Source organism: Pseudophryne corroboree, chromosome 9 (assembly GCF_028390025.1).
Source record: "Pseudophryne corroboree isolate aPseCor3 chromosome 9, aPseCor3.hap2, whole genome shotgun sequence".
Classification (NCBI taxonomy): domain Eukaryota; kingdom Metazoa; phylum Chordata; class Amphibia; order Anura; family Myobatrachidae; genus Pseudophryne; species Pseudophryne corroboree.
In genome coordinates, this window is record NC_086452.1 from 402,496,955 (window position 1) to 402,520,320 (window position 23,366).

Here is a 23,366-nt window from a genome sequence, read left to right on the forward strand (position 1 = left end):
CCAGTGCCTGACCACCAGTATAGTAGTATATTGTTGTATGTATTGTATACTATCTCTTTATCAACCAGTCTATATTAGCAGCAGACACAGTACAGTGCGGTAGTTCACGGCTGTGGCTACCTCTGTGTCGGCAGTCGGAACTCGGCAGGCAGTCCGTCCATCCATAATTGTATTACAATATATACCACCTAACCGTGGTATTTTTTTTTCTTTCTTTATACCGTCGTCATAGTGTCATACTAGTTGTTACGAGTATACTACTATCTCTTTATCAACCAGTGTACAGTGCGGTAGTTCACGGCTGTGGCTACCTCTGTGTCGGCAGTCGGCAGGCAGTCCGTCCATCCATAATTGTATTATTATTATAATATATACCACCTAACCGTGGTTTTTTTTTCATTCTTTATACCGTCATAGTGTCATACTAGTTGTTACGAGTATACTACTATCTCTTTATCAACCAGTGTACAGTGCGGTAGTTCACGGCTGTGGCTACCTCTGTGTCGGCAGTCGGCAGGCAGTCCGTCCATCCATAATTGTATTATTATTATAATATATACCACCTAACCGTGGTTTTTTTTTCATTCTTTATACCGTCGTCATAGTGTCATACTAGTTGTTACGAGTATACTACTATCTCTTTATCAACCAGTGTACAGTGCGGTAGTTCACGGCTGTGGCTACCTCTGTGTCGGCAGTCGGCAGGCAGTCCGTCCATCCATAATTGTATTATTATTATAATATATACCACCTAACTGTGGTTTTTTTTTCATTCTTTATACCGTCGTCATAGTGTCATACTAGTTGTTACGAGTATACTACTATCTCTTTATCAACCAGTGTACAGTGCGGTAGTTCACGGCTGTGGCTACCTCTGTGTCGGCAGTCGGCAGGCAGTCCGTCCATCCATAATTGTATTATTATTATAATATATACCACCTAACCGTGGTTTTTTTTTCATTCTTTATACCGTCGTCATAGTGTCATACTAGTTGTTACGAGTATACTACTATCTCTTTATCAACCAGTGTACAGTGCGGTAGTTCACGGCTGTGGCTACCTCTGTGTCGGCAGTCGGCAGGCAGTCCGTCCATCCATAATTGTATTATTATTATAATATATACCACCTAACCGTGGTTTTTTTTTCATTCTTTATACCGTCGTCATAGTGTCATACTAGTTGTTACGAGTATACTACTATCTCTTTATCAACCAGTGTACAGTGCGGTAGTTCACGGCTGTGGCTACCTCTGTGTCGGCAGTCGGCAGGCAGTCCGTCCATCCATAATTGTATTATTATTATAATATATACCACCTAACTGTGGTATTTTTTTTTCTTTCTTTATACCGTCGTCATAGTGTCATACTAGTTGTTACGAGTATACTACTATCTCTTTATCAACCAGTGTACAGTGCGGTAGTTCACGGCTGTGGCTACCTCTGTGTCGGCAGTCGGCAGGCAGTCCGTCCATCCATAATTGTATTATTATTATAATATATACCACCTAACCGTGGTTTTTTTATACCACCTAACCGTGGCAGTCCGTCCATAATTGTATACTAGTATCCAATCCATCCATCTCCATTGTTTACCTGAGGTGCCTTTTAGTTCTGCCTATAAAATATGGAGAACAAAAAAGTTGAGGTTCCAAAATTAGGGAAAGATCAAGATCCACTTCCACCTCGTGCTGAAGCTGCTGCCACTAGTCATGGCCGAGACGATGAAATGCCAGCAACGTCGTCTGCCAAGGCCGATGCCCAATGTCATAGTACAGAGCATGTCAAATCCAAAACACCAAATATCAGAAAAAAAAGGACTCCAAAACCTAAAATAAAATTGTCGGAGGAGAAGCGTAAACTTGCCAATATGCCATTTACCACACGGAGTGGCAAGGAACGGCTGAGGCCCTGGCCTATGTTCATGGCTAGTGGTTCAGCTTCACATGAGGATGGAAGCACTCAGCCTCTCGCTAGAAAACTGAAAAGACTCAAGCTGGCAAAAGCACCGCAAAGAACTGTGCGTTCTTTGAAATCCCAAATCCACAAGGAGAGTCCAATTGTGTCGTTTGCGATGCCTGACCTTCCCAACACTGGACGTGAAGAGCATGCGCCTTCCACTATTTGCATGCCCCCTGCAAGTGCTGGAAGGAGCACCCGCAGTCCAGTTCCTGATAGTCAGATTGAAGATGTCAGTGTTGAAGTACACCAGGATGAGGAGGATATGGGTGTTGCTGGCGCTGGGGAGGAAATTGACCAGGAGGATTCTGATGGTGAGGTGGTTTGTTTAAGTCAGGCACCCGGGGAGACACCTGTTGTCCGTGGGAGGAATATGGCCGTTGACATGCCAGGTGAAAATACCAAAAAAATCAGCTCTTCGGTGTGGAGGTATTTCACCAGAAATGCGGACAACAGGTGTCAAGCCGTGTGTTCCCTTTGTCAAGCTGTAATAAGTAGGGGTAAGGACGTTAACCACCTCGGAACATCCTCCCTTATACGTCACCTGCAGCGCATTCATAATAAGTCAGTGACAAGTTCAAAAACTTTGGGTGACAGCGGAAGCAGTCCACTGACCAGTAAATCCCTTCCTCTTGTAACCAAGCTCACGCAAACCACCCCACCAACTCCCTCAGTGTCAATTTCCTCCTTCCCCAGGAATGCCAATAGTCCTGCAGGCCATGTCACTGGCAAGTCTGACGAGTCCTCTCCTGCCTGGGATTCCTCCGATGCATCCTTGCGTGTAACGCCTACTGCTGCTGGCGCTGCTGTTGTTGCCGCTGGGAGTCGATGGTCATCCCAGAGGGGAAGTCGTAAGCCCACTTGTACTACTTCCAGTAAGCAATTGACTGTTCAACAGTCCTTTGCGAGGAAGATGAAATATCACAGCAGTCATCCTACTGCAAAGCGGATAACTGAGTCCTTGACAACTATGTTGGTGTTAGACGTGCGTCCGGTATCCGCCGTTAGTTCACAGGGAACTAGACAATTTATTGAGGCAGTGTGCCCCCGTTACCAAATACCATCTAGGTTCCACTTCTCTAGGCAGGCGATACCGAGAATGTACACGGACGTCAGAAAAAGACTCACCAGTGTCCTAAAAAATGCAGTTGTACCCAATGTCCACTTAACCACGGACATGTGGACAAGTGGAGCAGGGCAGGGTCAGGACTATATGACTGTGACAGCCCACTGGGTAGATGTATGGACTCCCGCCGCAAGAACAGCAGCGGCGGCACCAGTAGCAGCATCTCGCAAACGCCAACTCTTTCCTAGGCAGGCTACGCTTTGTATCACCGCTTTCCAGAATACGCACACAGCTGAAAACCTCTTACGGCAACTGAGGAAGATCATCGCGGAATGGCTTACCCCAATTGGACTCTCCTGTGGATTTGTGGCATCGGACAACGCCAGCAATATTGTGTGTGCATTAAATATGGGCAAATTCCAGCACGTCCCATGTTTTGCACATACCTTGAATTTGGTGGTGCAGAATTTTTTAAAAAACGACAGGGGCGTGCAAGAGATGCTGTCGGTGGCCAGAAAAATTGCGGGACACTTTCGGCGTACAGGCACCACGTACAGAAGACTGGAGCACCACCAAAAACTACTGAACCTGCCCTGCCATCATCTGAAGCAAGAAGTGGTAACGAGGTGGAATTCAACCCTCTATATGCTTCAGAGGTTGGAGGAGCAGCAAAAGGCCATTCAAGCCTATACAATTGAGCACGATATAGGAGATGGAATGCACCTGTCTCAAGTGCAGTGGAGAATGATTTCAACGTTGTGCAAGGTTCTGATGCCCTTTGAACTTGCCACACGTGAAGTCAGTTCAGACACTGCCAGCCTGAGTCAGGTCATTCCCCTCATCAGGCTTTTGCAGAAGAAGCTGGAGGCATTGAAGAAGGAGCTAACACGGAGCGATTCCGCTAGGCATGTGGGACTTGTGGATGCAGCCCTTAATTCGCTTAACAAGGATTCACGGGTGGTCAATCTGTTGAAATCAGAGCACTACATTTTGGCCACCGTGCTCGATCCTAGATTTAAAGCCTACCTTGGATCTCTCTTTCCGGCAGACACAGGTCTGCTGGGGTTGAAAGACCTGCTGGTGACAAAATTGTCAAGTCAAGCGGAACGCGACCTGTCAACATCTCCTCCTTCACATTCTCCCGCAACTGGGGGTGCGAGGAAAAGGCTCAGAATTCCGAGCCCACCCGCTGGCGGTGATGCAGGGCAGTCTGGAGCGACTGCTGATGCTGACATCTGGTCCGGACTGAAGGACCTGACAACGATTACGGACATGTCGTCTACTGTCACTGCATATGATTCTCTCAACATTGATAGAATGGTGGAGGATTATATGAGTGACCGCATCCAAGTAGGCACGTCACACAGTCCGTACTTATACTGGCAGGAAAAAGAGGCAATTTGGAGGCCCTTGCACAAACTGGCTTTATTCTACCTAAGTTGCCCTCCCACAAGTGTGTACTCCGAAAGAGTGTTTAGTGCCGCCGCTCACCTTGTCAGCAATCGGCGTACGAGGTTACATCCAGAAAATGTGGAGAAGATGATGTTCATTAAAATGAATTATAATCAATTCCTCCGCGGAGACATTGACCAGCAGCAATTGCCTCCACAAAGTACACAGGGAGCTGAGATGGTGGATTCCAGTGGGGACGAATTGATAATCTGTGAGGAGGGGGATGTACACGGTGATATATCGGAGGGTGAAGATGAGGTGGACATCTTGCCTCTGTAGAGCCAGTTTGTGCAAGGAGAGATTAATTGCTTCTTTTTTGGGGGGGGTCCAAACCAACCCGTCATATCAGTCACAGTCGTGTGGCAGACCCTGTCACTGAAATGATGGGTTGGTTAAAGTGTGCATGTCCTGTTTTGTTTATACAACATAAGGGTGGGTGGGAGGGCCCAAGGATAATTCCATCTTGCACCTCTTTTTTCTTTTCTTTTTCTTTGCATCATGTGCTGATTGGGGAGGGTTTTTTGGAAGGGACATCCTGCGTGACACTGCAGTGCCACTCCTAGATGGGCCCGGTGTTTGTGTCGGCCACTAGGGTCGCTAATCTTACTCACACAGCTACCTCATTGCGCCTCTTTTTTTCTTTGCGTCATGTGCTGTTTGGGGAGGGTTTTTTGGAAGGGACATCCTGCGTGACACTGCAGTGCCACTCCTAGATGTGCCCGGTGTTTGTGTCGGCCACTAGGGTCGCTAATCTTACTCACACAGTCAGCTACCTCATTGCGCCTCTTTTTTTCTTTGCGTCATGTGCTGTTTGGGGAGGGTTTTTTGGAAGGGACATCCTGCGTGACACTGCAGTGCCACTCCTAGATGGGCCCGGTGTTTGTGTCGGCCACTAGGGTCGCTTATCTTACTCACACAGCGACCTCGGTGCAAATTTTAGGACTAAAAATAATATTGTGAGGTGTGATGTGTTCAGAATAGGCTGAAAATGAGTGTAAATTATGTTTTTTGAGGTTAATAATACTTTGGGATCAAAATTACCCCCAAATTCTATGATTTAAGCTGTTTTTTAGGGTTTTTTGAAAAAAACACCCGAATCCAAAACACACCCGAATCCGACAAAAAAAATTCGGTGAGGTTTTGCCAAAACGCGGTCGAACCCAAAACACGGCCGCGGAACCGAACCCAAAACCAAAACACAAAACCCGAAAAATTTCCGGCGCTCATCTCTAATCTGGACAACACATAATAGTTCACCGGCAGGCCCCCCAAGATTGATAAATACAGACCTTATAGTTACTGTCAAGGTTACAGGGAATCTAATAAACTTGTAATTGTTTCAGCACATAATGAAAATAAAGTAAAAATGAAAACTTCTCTCAGCTGGTGGTGACCCCATCTTCACAATGATCCGGTAGGTGGCATGCTCCCAACATTTTCCAATTATCCTGTAGAATATATAATTTATTAATCTATGGAGATGTATCAAGCAGTGAAAAAAGTGGTGAAGTGGACAAATTGAGAAATCGCCCCTTGCAACCAATCACCTTTGATGTAGCATTTATCAAGTACATTCTATAAAATTGTGGGTTGAAACCATACTTGCCTACTCTCCAGGAAGCTGCGGGAGGCTCCCGGTTTTTGTGGTAGCCCCTCGCACCCCCGGAAGAGTAGGAAAGTCTCCTGCATCCTGCTCGCATACTAGTGATGCGGGCAGGATGCAGAGATACTCTCCTGAGTTCGTGGAGTGGGGAAGGGGTTAAAATGACGCGAATTGCATAATTTTAGCTCCGCCCCCTTCCCGCGGACCCGCAAATCATGCCATTTTCTGGATGTGGGGGCGGGGCTTGATGTCACAGCCTGGCCCCCTGAAGTCTCCTGCAGCATCTCCTCTCCGGGCTTCTCCCAGAGAGGAGACCTTAAAAGTACAGTAGGTACAGGGCCGGTGCTAGGGTGTTCAGCGCCCTCCTGCAAACTATCAATTTTGCGCCTTTCTACAAATACAAATGTGACCGATCTCATCCTCAGAGCTATAACTAGACATTTTGGTCCTCCCCCCCCTCAAGAGCCATAAATATAGGGTTATAAAAAAATTACATAAAATATAGGGGCGTAAAATAATTATGACGCACAGTAGTCTCCATCATTCAAAATTACACCACACAGTAGTACCACTTATATACATTACGCCAGGTAGTGCCCCTTATATACATTACGCCAGACACAGCCCCCTTTTACATATTGCACCAGGTAGAGCCAGTCACACATTATTTCAGGTAGAGCACCCTTTTACACTTTGCGCCAGGTAGAGCACCCTTTTACACATGCCACTTCCCCCAGCAGGGAGAAGCGCCAAAAATATAGGGGCCACAGAATAGTACCAATTCACATTACACCGCACAGTAGTGTTCGCTAGTCACATTACACCTCATAGCAGGGTCCATTAGTCACATTACACCGCACAGTAGTGTTTGCTAGTCACATTACACAGCACTGCAGTGTTCGCTAGTCACATTACACCTCATAGTAGTGTCCGTTGGTCACAGTACACCGCACAGTAGTGTCCGTTAGTCACATTACACAGCATAGTAGTGTCGGTTAGTCACATTACACTGCACAGTAGTGTTCACTAGTCACATTACACCACATAGTAGTGTCAGTTAGTCACATTACACTGCACAGTAGTGTCCGTTACTCACATTATACTGCACAGTAGTGTCCGTTACGCACATTATACTGCACAGTAGTGTCCGTTACTCACATAACACCGCACAGTAGTGTTCGCTAGTCACATTACACCTCATAGTAGTGTCCATTACACACATTACACTGCACAGTAGTGTCTGTTAGTCACATTACACTGCATGGTAGTGTCCATTAGTCACATTACACCGCATAGTAGTGTTCACTAGTCACATTACACTGCACAGTATTGATCGCTAGTCACATTACACTGCACAGTATTGTTCGCTCGTCACATTACACCACATAGTATGTCCTTTAGTCACATTACACTGCACAGTAGTGTCCGTCAGTCACATTACGCAGCACAGTATTGTCCGTCAGTCACATTACACAGCACAGTAGTGTCCGTCAGTCACATTACACAGCACAGTAGTGTGCGTCAGTCACATTACACCGCATAGCAGTGTCTGAAAAAAAGAAAAAAAAAAAAAAGGCGGCTGACAGCGCAGCCAGGGGTCAATCTTACATCAGATGCATCGGCAATGTAATTGCGGATGCATCGGCAGGTGGCGCTACACATGCTGGGCAGCCTTGCTTTGTGCTGGGCGCCCCTGAGCATGTGCAGAGATGAATGCAGATCCAGCTGCGTATTCAGCGATCTGCGTTCATCTCTGAATGACCCCCTATGCCAGGTACAGCCTTCGTTCTCACCACAGTGCGGCCTCGGTACCTGCAGGAGGTCCCGGCTCGGGCGCTGCTCCTCCTCTCTCTTCTTCGCCGGTTTCTTGCAGGCTCCGTTACTCCAATGGCTCTTTAGTATGCTGTCAGTGACTAGGGGGAGGGAGCGGGTACTAATTACTTGGGCCTGGGACTGATGGAGGGGCCTGGAGGGGGCCCTGGTCCGCTAGACTCCCACCTTACTGGGCAGCAGCAGCAGCTCTCATCTTGGCAGCACAGCACATGCTGCAGTGTGCTGTGCTGCAGTGGGGCAGAGAGGCTGCTGCTGCTGCTAATACTGATCCACTCACTGTGTGTTCCTGTTAGTGATGAGCGGGTTCGGATCCTCGGAATCCGACCCGCCCGAACTTCACCTTTTTTTTACACGGGTCCGAGCGACTCGGATCCTCCCGCCTTACTCGGTTAACCCGAGCGCGCCCGAACGTCATCATCCCACTGTCGGATTCTCGCGAGACTCGGATTCTATACAAGGAGCCGCGCGTCGCCGCCATTTTCACACGTGCATTGAGATTGATAGGGAGAGGATGTGGCTGGCGTCCTCTCCGTAATAGAAAAGACTAAGTCTAAGAGTGACATTGTTATAATTGTGGGGAGGATTGGGGACGGGGAGCAGCTGTTAGGAAGTACAGTGCAGGGTTTTGATTATACCACCAGTGATTTTAATCCTTTGTTTCTCTGCCTGAAAAAAACGATCCACCATATCTGTGGCTGTGCTCACTCAGTGTGCTGCACTGCTGCATGATATATCTGTGCTGAGTGCACTGCTCTGCTCACACTGCCTAATTGTGGGGACTGGGGAGCAGTTATAGCAGGAGTACAGTGCACAGTTTTGCTGACAGTGACCACCAGTCCAGTATACGTTTGTCTGCCTGAAAAACACTGTGGTGTTTTTTTTTTTCTTTCTTCATGCTAGTTTGTTTAGCAGTCTGCTGACAGTGTCCACCAGGTCCGTTATACAGTATATTATATATATATAAGCAGCAGTACGGTAGGCCACGGCTGTACCTACCTCTGTGTCGTCAGTGCACTCGTCGTCCATAAGTATAAGTAATACTATACTATCCATCCATCTACATTGTATACCTGTGGTGTTTTTTTTTCTTTATTCATACTAGTTTAGCAGTCTGCTGACAGTGTCCACCAGGTCCGTTATACAGTATATTATATATATATATAAGCAGCAGTATGGTAGGCCACGGCTGTACCTACCTCTGTGTCGTCAGTGCACTCGTCGTCCATAAGTATAAGTAATACTATACTATCCATCCATCTACATTGTATACCTGTGGTGGCTTTTAGTTGTGCGCAAAATATGGAGAACAAAAATGTGGAGGTTAAAAAAATAGGGAAAGATCAAGATCCACTTCCACCTCGTGCTGAAGCTGCTGCCACTAGTCATGGCCGAGACGATGAAATGCCATCAACGTCGTCTGCCAAGGCCGATGCCCAATGTCATAGTACAGAGCATGTCAAATCCAAAACACAAAAGATCAGTAAAAAAATTACCCAAAAATCAAAATTAAAAGAGTCTGAGGAGAAGCGTAAACTTGCCAATATGCCATTTACGACACGGAGTGGCAAGGAACGGCTGAGGCCCTGGCCTATGTTCATGGCTAGTGGTTCAGCTTCACATGAGGATGGAAGCACTCATCCTCTCGCTAGAAAAAAGAAAAGACTTGCGGCAAAAGCACAGCAAAGAACTGTGCGTTCTTCGAAATCACAAATCCCAAAGGAGAGTCCAATTGTGTCGGTTGCGATGCCTGACCTTCCCAACACTGGACGGGAAGAGCTTGCGCCTTCCACCATTTGCACGCCCCCTGCAAGTGCGCCTCTTTTTTTCTTTGCGTCATGTGCTGTTTGGGGAGTATTTTTTGGAAGGGCCATCCTGCGTGACACTGCAGTGCCACTCCTAGATGGGCCAGGTGTTTGTGTCGGCCACTAGGGTCGCTTAGCTTACTCACACAGCTACCTCATTGCGCCTCTTTTTTTTCTTCTTTGCGTCATGTGCTGTTTGGGGAGTATTTTTTGGAAGGGCCATCCTGCGTGACACAGCAGTGCCACTCCTAGATGGGCCAGGTGTTTATGTCGGCCACTAGGGTCGCTTACCTTACTCACACAGCTACCTCATTGCGCCTCTTTTTTTTCTTCTTTGTGTCATATGCTGTTTGGGGAGTATTTTTGGAAGGGCCATCCTGCGTGACACTGCAGTGCCACTCCTAGATGGGCCAGGTGTTTGTGTCGGCCACTAGGGTCGCTTAGCTTACTCACACAGCTACCTCATTGCGCCTCTTTTTTTCTTTGCGTCATGTGCTGTTTGGGGAGTATTTTTTGGAAGGGCCATCCTGCCTGACACTGCAGTGCCACTCCTAGATGGGCCAGGTGTTTGTGTCGGCCACTTGTGTCGCTTAGCTTAGCCATCCAGCGACCTCGGTGCAAATTTTAGGACTAAAAATAATATTGTGAGGTGTGAGGTGTTCAGAATAGACTGGAAATGAGTGGAAATTATGGTAATTGAGGTGAATAATACCATGGGATCAAAATGACCCCCAAATTCAATGATTTAAGCTGTTTTTTAGGGTTTTTTGAAAAAAACACCCGAATCCAAAACACACCCGAATCCGACAAAAACAATTCGGTGAGGTTTTGCCAAAACGCGTTCGAACCCAAAACACGGCCGCGGAACCGAACCCAAAACCAAAACACAAAACCCGAAAAATTTCCGGTGCACATCACTAGTTCCTGTATGGGTGAGTGGGGGGAGTGTGATCACAGTGATCACACTCCCCCCTCGAAATGATCCTGGCTGGGGGGCTCAGGGATCGGGCACTGCACCCACCCTGCACTGTGCAGCAAGGACTTTAAAAAGAAACACCCGAAAGGGGCGTGGCCACGGCTCCCGCGATTAGGCCACGCCCCCACCCTCTAAGCAGATCAGGAATCGGGATGTCAGCGGCGCAGTGTGTGTGCTGAAGCAGCACACTGCATACACTCTCTGGGGAGGAATACACACTCTGGGGAGGAGGAGGGGGAGGGAGCCGCTCTGCACGCTGCCAGCGCCGCTACCTGTCATCCAGTGTGACAGGCGCAGCGGCAGCTGGCAGCAGCAAGGATGCAGAGCAGGGAGAGGTTGAGCGCCTCTTCAGTTTGGCGCCTCCCTGCACTGCATTCCTTTGCTGAGCGGCTTGCGCCGGCTCTGAGTAGGTAAGTATGGTTGAACTAATTGTGTGCAACTTCTCTAATGGTACACTTTTCCACTCTCCTTTTCTTCCCCATTGAAGTGTGATCAGAGAAATGCCATTTGCTACAGCATTTCATTATAAACTAGTGACAGATAAGCATTTTACCTGCAATTCATTAGTGTTTAAAGTATTTCTGATAGTATAGGACATGCTGTTCTGGAATCCTAAAGTGTTTTGATCAAAATATGAACTAGCTACTCTTGTTTTCACTCTGCTAGAGGGATCCGGTCTGAAGATCGACAGTATCTAGGTCGACAATGTTTTTGTCGACCACTATAGGTCGACAGTCATTAGGTCGACATGGATGGAAGGTCGACAGGGTTTCTAGGTCGACATGTGCTAGGTCGACAGGTCTAAAGGTCAACATGAGTTTTTCACTTTTTTTTCTTTTTTTGAATTTTTTCATACTAAACGATCCACGTGGACTACGATTGGAACGGTAATCTGTGCCGAGCGAAGCGAAGGCACCATGCCCGAAGCATGGCGGGCGAAGCGAGCCATGCGAGGGGACGCGGGGCACTAATTTGGGATCCCGGTCACTCTACGAAGAAAACGACACCAAAAAAATAAAAATCCTCATGTCGACCTTTAGACCTGTCGACCTAGCACATGTCGACCTAGAAACCCTGTCGACCTTCCATCCATGTCGACCTAGTGACTGTCGACCTATAGTGGTCGACCTAAACATTGTCGACCTAGATACTGTCGATTTGATGAACCACACCCCTGCTAGATACACACAAATTTGTGTGGGGAGTGGGGACTAATGCCAACAGCAGTTGTTTTTCTGTTTTACATAATGGCCCTACTGCAATTGCAGTACCAGCACAAGTCGGGTTCTGCTAATACCAGAAGTTAAAGTATTGCCTTGCATACAGTGAGATTTTCTTATGACATCACACCGATACTTTTGCTGAAATTCCCCAGTTTTTACTAGAGATGAGCAGGTTCGGTTTCTCTGAATCCGAACCGGCCCGAACTTCATGTTTTTTTTCACGGGTCCGAGCGACTCGGATCTTCCCGCCTTGCTCGGTTAACCCGAGCGCGCCCGAACGTCATCATGACGCTGTCGGATTCTCGCGAGGCTCGGATTCTATCGCGAGACTCGGATTCTATATAAGGAGCCGCGCGTCGCCGCCATTTTCACACGTGCATTGAGATTGATAGGGAGAGGACGTGGCTGGCGTCCTCTCCATTTAGATTAGGGTTGAGAGAGAGAGAGAGAGATTGACCTGAGGCTGTGATACTGTAGAAGAGAGTGCAGAGTTTAGTGACTGACGACCACAGTGACCACCAGACAGTGCAGTTGTTTGTTTTATTTAATATATCCGTTCTCTGCCTGAAAAAAACGATACACACAGTGACTCAGTCACATACCATATCTGTGTGCACTGCTCAGCCCAGTGTGCTGCATCAATGTATATATATATCTGACTGTGCTCAGCTCACACAGCTTATAATTGTGGGGGAGACTGGGGAGCACTGCAGTGCCAGTTATAGGTTATAGCAGGAGCCAGGAGTACATAATATTATATTAAAATTAAACAGTGCACACTTTTGCTGCAGGAGTGCCACTGCCAGTGTGACTAGTGACCAGTGACCTGACCACCAGTATATATAATATTAGTAGTATACTATCTCTTTATCAACCAGTCTATATTAGCAGCAGACACAGTACAGTGCGGTAGTTCACGGCTGTGGCTACCTCTGTGTCGGCACTCGGCAGCCCGTCCATAATTGTATATACCACCTAACCGTGGTTTTTTTTTCTTTCTTTATAGTCATACTAGTTACGAGTATACTATCTCTTTATCAACCAGTCTATATTAGCAGCAGACACAGTACAGTGCGGTAGTTCACGGCTGTGGCTACCTCTGTGTCGGCACTCGGCAGCCCGTCCATAATTGTATATACCACCTAACCGTGGTTTTTTTTTCTTTCTTTATACATACATACTAGTTACGAGTATACTATCTCTTTATCAACCAGTCTATATTAGCAGCAGACACAGTACAGTGCGGTAGTTCACGGCTGTGGCTACCTCTGTGTCGGCACTCGGCAGCCCGTCCATAATTGTATATACCACCTAACCGTGGTTTTTTTTTCTTTCTTTATACATACATACTAGTTACGAGTATACTATCTCTTTATCAACCAGTCTATATATTAGCAGCAGACACAGTACAGTGCGGTAGTTCACGGCTGTGGCTACCTCTGTGTCGGCACTCGGCAGCCCGTCCATAATTGTATATACCACCTAACCGTGGTTTTTTTTTCTTTCTTTATACATACATACTAGTTACGAGTATACTATCTCTTTATCAACCAGTCTATATATTAGCAGCAGACACAGTACAGTGCGGTAGTTCACGGCTGTGGCTACCTCTGTGTCGGCACTCGGCAGCCCGTCCATAATTGTATATACCACCTAACCGTGGTTTTTTTTTCTTTCTTTATACATACATACTAGTTACGAGTATACTATCTCTTTATCAACCAGTCTATATATTAGCAGCAGACACAGTACAGTGCGGTAGTTCACGGCTGTGGCTACCTCTGTGTCGGCACTCGGCAGCCCGTCCATAATTGTATATACCACCTAACCGTGGTTTTTTTTTCTTTCTTTATACATACATACTAGTTACGAGTATACTATCTCTTTATCAACCAGTCTATATATTAGCAGCAGACACAGTACAGTGCGGTAGTTCACGGCTGTGGCTACCTCTGTGTCGGCACTCGGCAGCCCGTCCATAATTGTATATACCACCTAACCGTGGTTTTTTTTTCTTTCTTTATACATACATACTAGTTACGAGTATACTATCTCTTTATCAACCAGTCTATATTAGCAGCAGACACAGTACAGTGCGGTAGTTCACGGCTGTGGCTACCTCTGTGTCGGCACTCGGCAGCCCGTCCATAATTGTATATACCACCTAACCGTGGTTTTTTTTTCTTTCTTTATACATACATACTAGTTACGAGTATACTATCTCTTTATCAACCAGTCTATATATTAGCAGCAGACACAGTACAGTGCGGTAGTTCACGGCTGTGGCTACCTCTGTGTTGGCACTCGGCAGCCCGTCCATAATTGTATATACCACCTAACCGTGGTTTTTTTTTCTTTCTTTATACATACATACTAGTTACGAGTATACTATCTCTTTATCAACCAGTCTATATATTAGCAGCAGACACAGTACAGTGCGGTAGTTCACGGCTGTGGCTACCTCTGTGTCGGCACTCGGCAGCCCGTCCATAATTTTATATACCACCTAACCGTGGTTTTTTTTTCTTTCTTTATACATACATACTAGTTACGAGTATACTATCTCTTTATCAACCAGTCTATATATTAGCAGCAGACACAGTACAGTGCGGTAGTTCACGGCTGTGGCTACCTCTGTGTCGGCACTCGGCAGCCCGTCCATAATTGTATATACCACCTAACCGTGGTTTTTTCTTCTTTCTTTATACATACATACTAGTTACGAGTATACTATCTCTTTATCAACCAGTCTATATATTAGCAGCAGACACAGTACAGTGCGGTAGTTCACGGCTGTGGCTACCTCTGTGTCGGCACTCGGCAGCCCGTCCATAATTGTATATACCACCTAACCGTGGTTTTTTTTTCTTTCTTTATACATACATACTAGTTACGAGTATACTATCTCTTTATCAACCAGTCTATATATTAGCAGCAGACACAGTACAGTGCGGTAGTTCACGGCTGTGGCTACCTCTGTGTCGGCACTCGGCAGCCCGTCCATAATTGTATATACCACCTAACCGTGGTTTTTTTTTCTTTCTTTATACATACATACTAGTTACGAGTATACTATCTCTTTATCAACCAGTCTATATATTAGCAGCAGACACAGTACAGTGCGGTAGTTCACGGCTGTGGCTACCTCTGTGTCGGCACTCGGCAGCCCGTCCATAATTGTATATACCACCTAACCGTGGTTTTTTTTTCTTTCTTTATACATACATACTAGTTACGAGTATACTATCTCTTTATCAACCAGTCTATATATTAGCAGCAGACACAGTACAGTGCGGTAGTTCATGGCTGTGGCTACCTCTGTGTCGGCACTCGGCAGCCCGTCCATAATTGTATATACCACCTAACCGTGGTTTTTTTTTCTTTCTTTATACATACATACTAGTTACGAGTATACTATCTCTTTATCAACCAGTCTATATATTAGCAGCAGACACAGTACAGTGCGGTAGTTCACGGCTGTGGCTACCTCTGTGTCGGCACTCGGCAGCCCGTCCATAATTGTATATACCACCTAACCGTGGTTTTTTTTTCTTTCTTTATACATACATACTAGTTACGAGTATACTATCTCTTTATCAACCAGTCTATATATTAGCAGCAGACACAGTACAGTGCGGTAGTTCACGGCTGTGGCTACCTCTGTGTCGGCACTCGGCAGCCCGTCCATAATTGTATATACCACCTAACCGTGGTTTTTTTTTCTTTCTTTATACATACATACTAGTTACGAGTATACTATCTCTTTATCAACCAGTCTATATATTAGCAGCAGACACAGTACAGTGCGGTAGTTCACGGCTGTGGCTACCTCTGTGTCGGCACTCGGCAGCCCGTCCATAATTGTATATACCACCTAACCGTGGTTTTTTTTTCTTTCTTTATACATACATACTAGTTACGAGTATACTATCTCTTTATCAACCAGTCTATATATTAGCAGCAGACACAGTACAGTGCGGTAGTTCACGGCTGTGGCTACCTCTGTGTCGGCACTCGGCAGCCCGTCCATAATTGTATATACCACCTAACCGTGGTTTTTTTTTCTTTCTTTATAGTCATACTAGTTACGAGTATACTATCTCTTTATCAACCAGTCTATATTAGCAGCAGACACAGTACAGTGCGGTAGTTCACGGCTGTGGCTACCTCTGTGTCGGCACTCGGCAGCCCGTCCATAATTGTATATACCACCTAACCGTGGTTTTTTTTTCTTTCTTTATACATACATACTAGTTACGAGTATACTATCTCTTTATCAACCAGTCTATATATTAGCAGCAGACACAGTACAGTGCGGTAGTTCACGGCTGTGGCTACCTCTGTGTCGGCACTCGGCAGCCCGTCCATAATTGTATATACCACCTAACCGTGGTTTTTTTTTCTTTCTTCTTTATACATACATAGTTACATAGACATCTCTTTATCAACCAGTCTATATTAGCAGCAGACACAGTACAGTATGGTAGTTCACGGCTGTGGCTACCTCTGTGTCTGCACTCGGCAGGCAGTCCGTCCATAATTGTATACCACCTAACCGTGGTTTTTTTTTCTTTCTTCTTTATACATACATAGTTACATAGACATCTCTTTATCAACCAGTCTATATTAGCAGCAGACACAGTACAGTACGGTAGTTCACGGCTGTGGCTACCTCTGTGTCTGCACTCGGCAGGCAGTCCGTCCATAATTGTATACCACCTAACCGTGGTTTTTTTTTCTTTCTTCTTTATACATACAGAGTTACATAGACATCTCTTTATCAACCAGTCTATATTAGCAGCAGACACAGTACAGTACGGTAGTTCACGGCTGTGGCTACCTCTGTGTCTGCACTCGGCAGGCAGTCCATAATTGTATACTAGTATCCATCTCCATTGTTTACCTGAGGTGCCTTTTAGTTGTGCCTATTAAAATATGGAGAACAAAAATGTTGAGGTTCCAAAATTAGGGAAAGATCAAGATCCACTTCCACCTCGTGCTGAAGCTGCTGCCACTAGTCATGGCCGAGAAGATGAAATGCCAGCAACGTCGTCTGCCAAGGCCGATGCCCAATGTCATAGTACAGAGCATGTCAAATCCAAAACACCAAATATCAGAAAAAAAAGGACTCCAAAACCTAAAATAAAATTGTCGGAGGAGAAGCGTAAACTTGCCAATATGCCATTTACGACACGGAGTGGCAAGGAACGGCTGAGGCCCTGGCCTATGTTCATGGCTAGTGGTTCAGCTTCACATGAGGATGGAAGCACTCAGCCTCTCGCTAGAAAAATGAAAAGACTCAAGCTGGCAAAAGCAGCACAGCAAAGAACTGTGCATTCTTCGAAATCCCAAATCCACAAGGAGAGTCCAATTGTGTCGGTTGCGATGCCTGACCTTCCCAACACTGGACGTGAAGAGCATGCGCCTTCCACCATTTGCACGCCCCCTGCAAGTGCTGGAAGGAGCACCCGCAGTCCAGTTTCTGATAGTCAGATTGAAGATGTCAGTGTTGAAGTACACCAGGATGAGGAGGATATGGGTGTTGCTGGCGCTGGGGAGGAAATTGACCAGGAGGATTCTGATGGTGAGGTGGTTTGTTTAAGTCAGGCACCCGGGGAGACACCTGTTGTCCGTGGGAGGAATATGGCCGTTGACATGCCAGGTGAAAATACCAAAAAAATCAGCTCTTCGGTGTGGAGGTATTTCACCAGAAATGCGGACAACAGGTGTCAAGCCGTGTGTTCCCTTTGTCAAGCTGTAATAAGTAGGGGTAAGGACGTTAACCACCTCGGAACATCCTCCCTTATACGTCACCTGCAGCGCATTCATAATAAGTCAGTGACAAGTTCAAAAACTTTGGGTGACAGCGGAAGCAGTCCACTGACCAGTAAATCCCTTCCTCTTGTAACCAAGCTCACGCAAACCACCCCACCAACTCCCTCAGTGTCAATTTCCTCCTTCCCCAGGAATGCCAATAGTCCTGCAGGCCATGTCACTGGCAATTCTGACGATTCCTCTCCTGCCTGGGATTCCTCCGATGCATCCTTGCGTGTAACGCCTACTGCTGCTGGCGCTGCTGTTGTTGCTGCTGGGAGTCGATGGTCATCCCAGAGGGGAAGTCGTAAGCCCACTTGTACTACTTCCAGTAAGCAATTGACTGTTCAACAGTCCTTTGCGAGGAAGATGAAATATCACAGCAGTCATCCTGCTGCAAAGCGGATAACTGAGGCCTTGACAACTATGTTGGTGTTAGACGTGCGTCCGGTATCCGCCGTTAGTTCACAGGGAACTAGACAATTTATTGAGGCAGTGTGCCCCCGTTACCAAATACCATCTAGGTTCCACTTCTCTAGGCAGGCGATACCGAGAATGTACACGGACGTCAGAAAAAGACTCACCAGTGTCCTAAAAAATGCAGTTGTACCCAATGTCCACTTAACCACGGACATGTGGACAAGTGGAGCAGGGCAGGGTCAGGACTATATGACTGTGACAGCCCACTGGGTAGATGTATGGACTCCCGCCGCAAGAACAGCAGCGGCGGCACCAGTAGCAGCATCTCGCAAACGCCAACTCTTTCCTAGGCAGGCTACGCTTTGTATCACCGCTTTCCAGAATACGCACACAGCTGAAAACCTCTTACGGCAACTGAGGAAGATCATCGCGGAATGGCTTACCCCAATTGGACTCTCCTGTGGATTTGTGGCATCGGACAACGCCAGCAATATTGTGTGTGCATTAAATATGGGCAAATTCCAGCACGTCCCATGTTTTGCACATACCTTGAATTTGGTGGTGCAGAATTTTTTAAAAAACGACAGGGGCGTGCAAGAGATGCTGTCGGTGGCCAGAAGAATTGCGGGACACTTTCGGCGTACAGGCACCACGTACAGAAGACTGGAGCACCACCAAAAACTACTGAACCTGCCCTGCCATCATCTGAAGCAAGAAGTGGTAACGAGGTGGAATTCAACCCTCTATATGCTTCAGAGGTTGGAGGAGCAGCAAAAGGCCATTCAAGCCTATACAATTGAGCACGATATAGTAGGTGGAATGCACCTGTCTCAGGCGCAGTGGAGAATGATTTCAACGTTGTGCAAGGTTCTGATGCCAATGGAACTTGCCACACGTGAAGTCAGTTCAGACACTGCCAGCCTGAGTCAGGTCATTCCCCTCATCAGGCTTTTGCAGAAGAAGTTGGAGACATTGAAGGAGGAGCTAACACGGAGCGATTCCGCTAGGCATGTGGGACTTGTGGATGGAGCCCTTAATTCGCTTAACAAGGATTCACGGGTGGTCAATCTGTTGAAATCAGAGCACTACATTTTGGCCACCGTGCTCGATCCTAGATTTAAAGCCTACCTTGGATCTCTCTTTCCGGTAGACACAAGTCTGCTGGGGTTGAAAGACCTGCTGGTGACAAAATTGTCAAGTCAAGCGGAACGCGACCTGTCAACATCTCCTCCTTCACATTCTCCCGCAACTGGGGGTGCGAGGAAAAGGCTCAGAATTCCGAGCCCACCCGCTGGCGGTGATGCAGGGCAGTCTGGAGCGACTGCTGATGCTGACATCTGGTCCGGACTGAAGGACCTGACAACGATTACGGACATGTCGTCTACTGTCACTGCATATGATTCTCTCAACATTGATAGAATGGTGGAGGATTATATGAGTGACCGCATCCAAGTAGGCACGTCACACAGTCCGTACTTATACTGGCAGGAAAAAGAGGCAATTTGGAGGCCCTTGCACAAACTGGCTTTATTCTACCTAAGTTGCCCTCCCACAAGTGTGTACTCCGAAAGAGTGTTTAGTGCCGCCGCTCACCTTGTCAGCAATCGGCGTACGAGGTTACATCCAGAAAATGTGGAGAAGATGATGTTCATTAAAATGAATTATAATCAATTCCTCCGCGGAGACATTGACCAGCAGCAATTGCCTCCACAAAGTACACAGGGAGCTGAGATGGTGGATTCCAGTGGGGACGAATTGATAATCTGTGAGGAGGGGGATGTACACGGTGATATATCGGAGGGTGATGATGAGGTGGACATCTTGCCTCTGTAGAGCCAGTTTGTGCAAGGAGAGATTAATTGCTTCTTTTTTGGGGGGGTTCCAAACCAACCCGTCATATCAGTCACAGTCGTGTGGCAGACCCTGTCACTGAAATGATGGGTTGGTTAAAGTGTGCATGTCCTGTTTTGTTTATACAACATAAGGGTGGGTGGGAGGGCCCAAGGACAATTCCATCTTGCACCTCTTTTTTCTTTTCTTTTTCTTTGCATCATGTGCTGATTGGGGAGGGTTTTTTGGAAGGGACATCCTGCGTGACACTGCAGTGCCACTCCTAAATGGGCCCGGTGTTTGTGTCGGCCACTAGGGTCGCTAATCTTACTCACAGTCAGCTACCTCATTGCGCCTCTTTTTTTCTTTGCGTCATGTGCTGTTTGGGGAGGTTTTTTTTGGAAGGGACATCCTGCGTGACACTGCAGTGCCACTCCTAGATGTGCCCGGTGTTTGTGTCGGCCACTAGGGTCGCTAATCTTACTCACACAGCTACCTCATTGCGCCTCTTTTTTTCTTTGCGTCATGTGCTGTTTGGGGAGGGTTTTTTGGAAGGGACATCCTGCGTGACACTGCAGTGCCACTCCTAGATGGGCCCGGTGTTTGTGTCGGCCACTAGGGTCGCTAATCTTACTCACACAGCTACCTCATTGCGCCTCTTTTTTTCTTTGCGTCATGTGCTGTTTGGGGAGGGTTTTTTGGAAGGGCCATCCTGCGTGACACTGCAGTGCCACTCCTAGATGGGCCCGGTGTTTGTGTCGGCCACTAGGGTCGCTAATCTTACTCACACAGCTACCTCATTGCGCCTCTTTTTTTCTTTGCGTCATGTGCTGTTTGGGGAGGGTTTTTTGGAAGGGACATCCTGCGTGACACTGCAGTGCCACTCCTAGATGTGCCCGGTGTTTGTGTCGGCCACTAGGGTCGCTTATCTTACTCACACAGTGACCTCGGTGCAAATTTTAGGACTAAAAATAATATTGTGAGGTGTGAGGTATTCAGAATAGACTGAAAATGAGTGTAAATTATGGTTTTTGAGGTTAATAATACTTTGGGATCAAAATGACCCCCAAATTCTATGATTTAAGCTGTTTTTTAGTGTTTTTTGAAAAAAACACCCGAATCCAAAACACACCCGAATCCGACAAAAAAAATTCGGTGAGGTTTTGCCAAAACGCGTTCGAACCCAAAACACGGCCGCGGAACCGAACCCAAAACCAAAACACAAAACCCAAAAAATTTCAGGCGCTCATCTCTAGTTTTTACATATACAGTAGGTGTGTAGATTTGCAAGCCAAGAGGACTGCATCTGTGAGTATGAATACTGTAGTTTGCACTCTCTGATGCTACATTATGGGTAGTTTGACTTTGGGGGCACTCCTTATTGAGTGATTAATCAAGTCAGAGAGCTGACTTTTACATCTTAATACAGAAATTATATTGATTTTTAGGAAGAGATAATTTAATTGAGATAAAAGAAGTAGAGATGTATCTATGGCCGGATGCACCCTTGCTGCCGGCGCCAAACATTCACAAATTGGATATGGGTTCTCAGGACCTTGACCTTACCAGAAGTAACCACCTATTACTGACTCCACTTACTGTACAGTGGGTGTAGGGTACATTGCTGCCACTACCAAGTCCTACCACCGGCACCTGAAAACCGCTCACTGCTGGGTATGTGCAGTCATGCTGCTGCCACACCTCCTGACTGGAGTTGGTTGGCCCCCACTGGTCACTGACCATTGACCAGGCCCTGCATGGTAGCTGGCAGAGGGCAAAGCTTGGAGATGCTGGGCTCACTCCAGGACAGCGGGAAAACAGAATAGCATTTTGCGCACTTCTGTTGGTCACAGGATATGGATGCACTTGTTGAAAAGGCAAGATGTCTATTGCTCAAATGGTCTTTAAAAAGACCCTTCTCTCGTTCAATGGGATTCAGCATACAGAAGTCATCAGCAGTTACACACTTCAAGATGTCACAGAAGATGTACCCTTAACACAGGTCTCACAGGCCCTTTAATCCTCATCCAACACACAATACTATAGGGGGTGGTTCTGCCCTGTGTTCTTTACCTAATCAACTTAAGTGCACATGTTGTGCATGCCTTGTGCACATGCATGTGGCTATAAATATTTTTTATAGCCACAACTAAAATCACTGTCATACCAACTCTGGTGTTAAAGTAGTATTATCTTATCAAGGCTCTGCAGATATGTTACTATAAAACAGTCTCCATCCAAGCTACATTGGACTGGTGAGTCAGTAGAAGGTTTCTTTCCTCAAGCCACTGTCCTGTTCAGTCCATTATATAGGGCTTTAGACAAAATCAAGGGCTCCCAAATGAGCACTGGAATCTGAGCAAAGAAACCATGTCTATGGTGGGCTCAGGAGATTTTCTTTTTGGTAAACCAAGTCGGGTGACTGAAGATCCTGACTGTCTGATTGATTTGAGAGGAATTGTTAACAGCTGCACAATAAGTGACATTTAGTCTGTTCCTATTGAATCTAAATTCTGTGGAAGCATGTGTCAGTGTCAGTGTGTTCCTTATACCTGCCAACCAGTTAGCTATTGTATAAAGTTGCATCACCATGGTATCAGTGTGATATTCTGAGTTTCTGACACTCTGTACTGCTATAGTGTGCTATCCTTCGTTCCTGGCACACTGCTACCTAGCTATGAGCAATCCTACATTTGTGGCTCTCTGACATCCATGTGCAATCCTGAGTTCATAACACTTAGCCATCCTGATTCAGAGTAGTACACAAACACAATGGTTTGCATACTACTCCAATGTTAGAAGATGAGTGCATGTCCAGGATTTGTCTTCTACTACGTGATCTCTCATAGTTCACCAAAGCTGCAGCCTTATTAATGGATAGCCAGCCTTCCCAAACATGGGCGGGTGGGGGTGTCACCCATGTTTTCTGGTAGTACCGAGGCCAGAGCCTGTGTCTTCCGATGAAGACTTCCTGTCCTCTGCTACAGAGCTGTGACAGGTTCAGGCTCCCTCAGATGGCCAATGTTTGATGCTGCGTCTTAGAATGTAGCAGTGGACCACAGAAGCAGGCAGGTCATCTATTTACACATTATGCCCCCTACTGTACCAGCATAGTCTCCTATTGCTTCTGCGTCCAATGATGCAGCAGCGATATGTACTGAATCCATTTCTGAATCAGGCCTCTTCCCAAGTACAATCCTCAGCTCCTTACAGTCTACTACCCATATGGCATAGTGAGTTCTTCAACATCAACTACCCATTTGCAATAATGAGTTCCAGACAGTCTGCTGCTATGTTGACTTATTGAACCTTGGGGTATATTTACTAAAGTGCAGTTATATAGATGTCAGATGTTGCCTGTAGCAACCAATCAGGTTCTACAGTAGCTATT

At 46.5% G+C, this 23,366-nt stretch overlaps 1 long non-coding RNA gene across 2 annotated transcripts in view; it reads left to right on the top strand.

The window, feature by feature from the left end:
• Positions 1-23,366, top strand: part of LOC134957076 (uncharacterized) — a 398,476-nt gene that overhangs the window by 246,108 nt on the left and 129,002 nt on the right. The window lies entirely within an intron of this gene.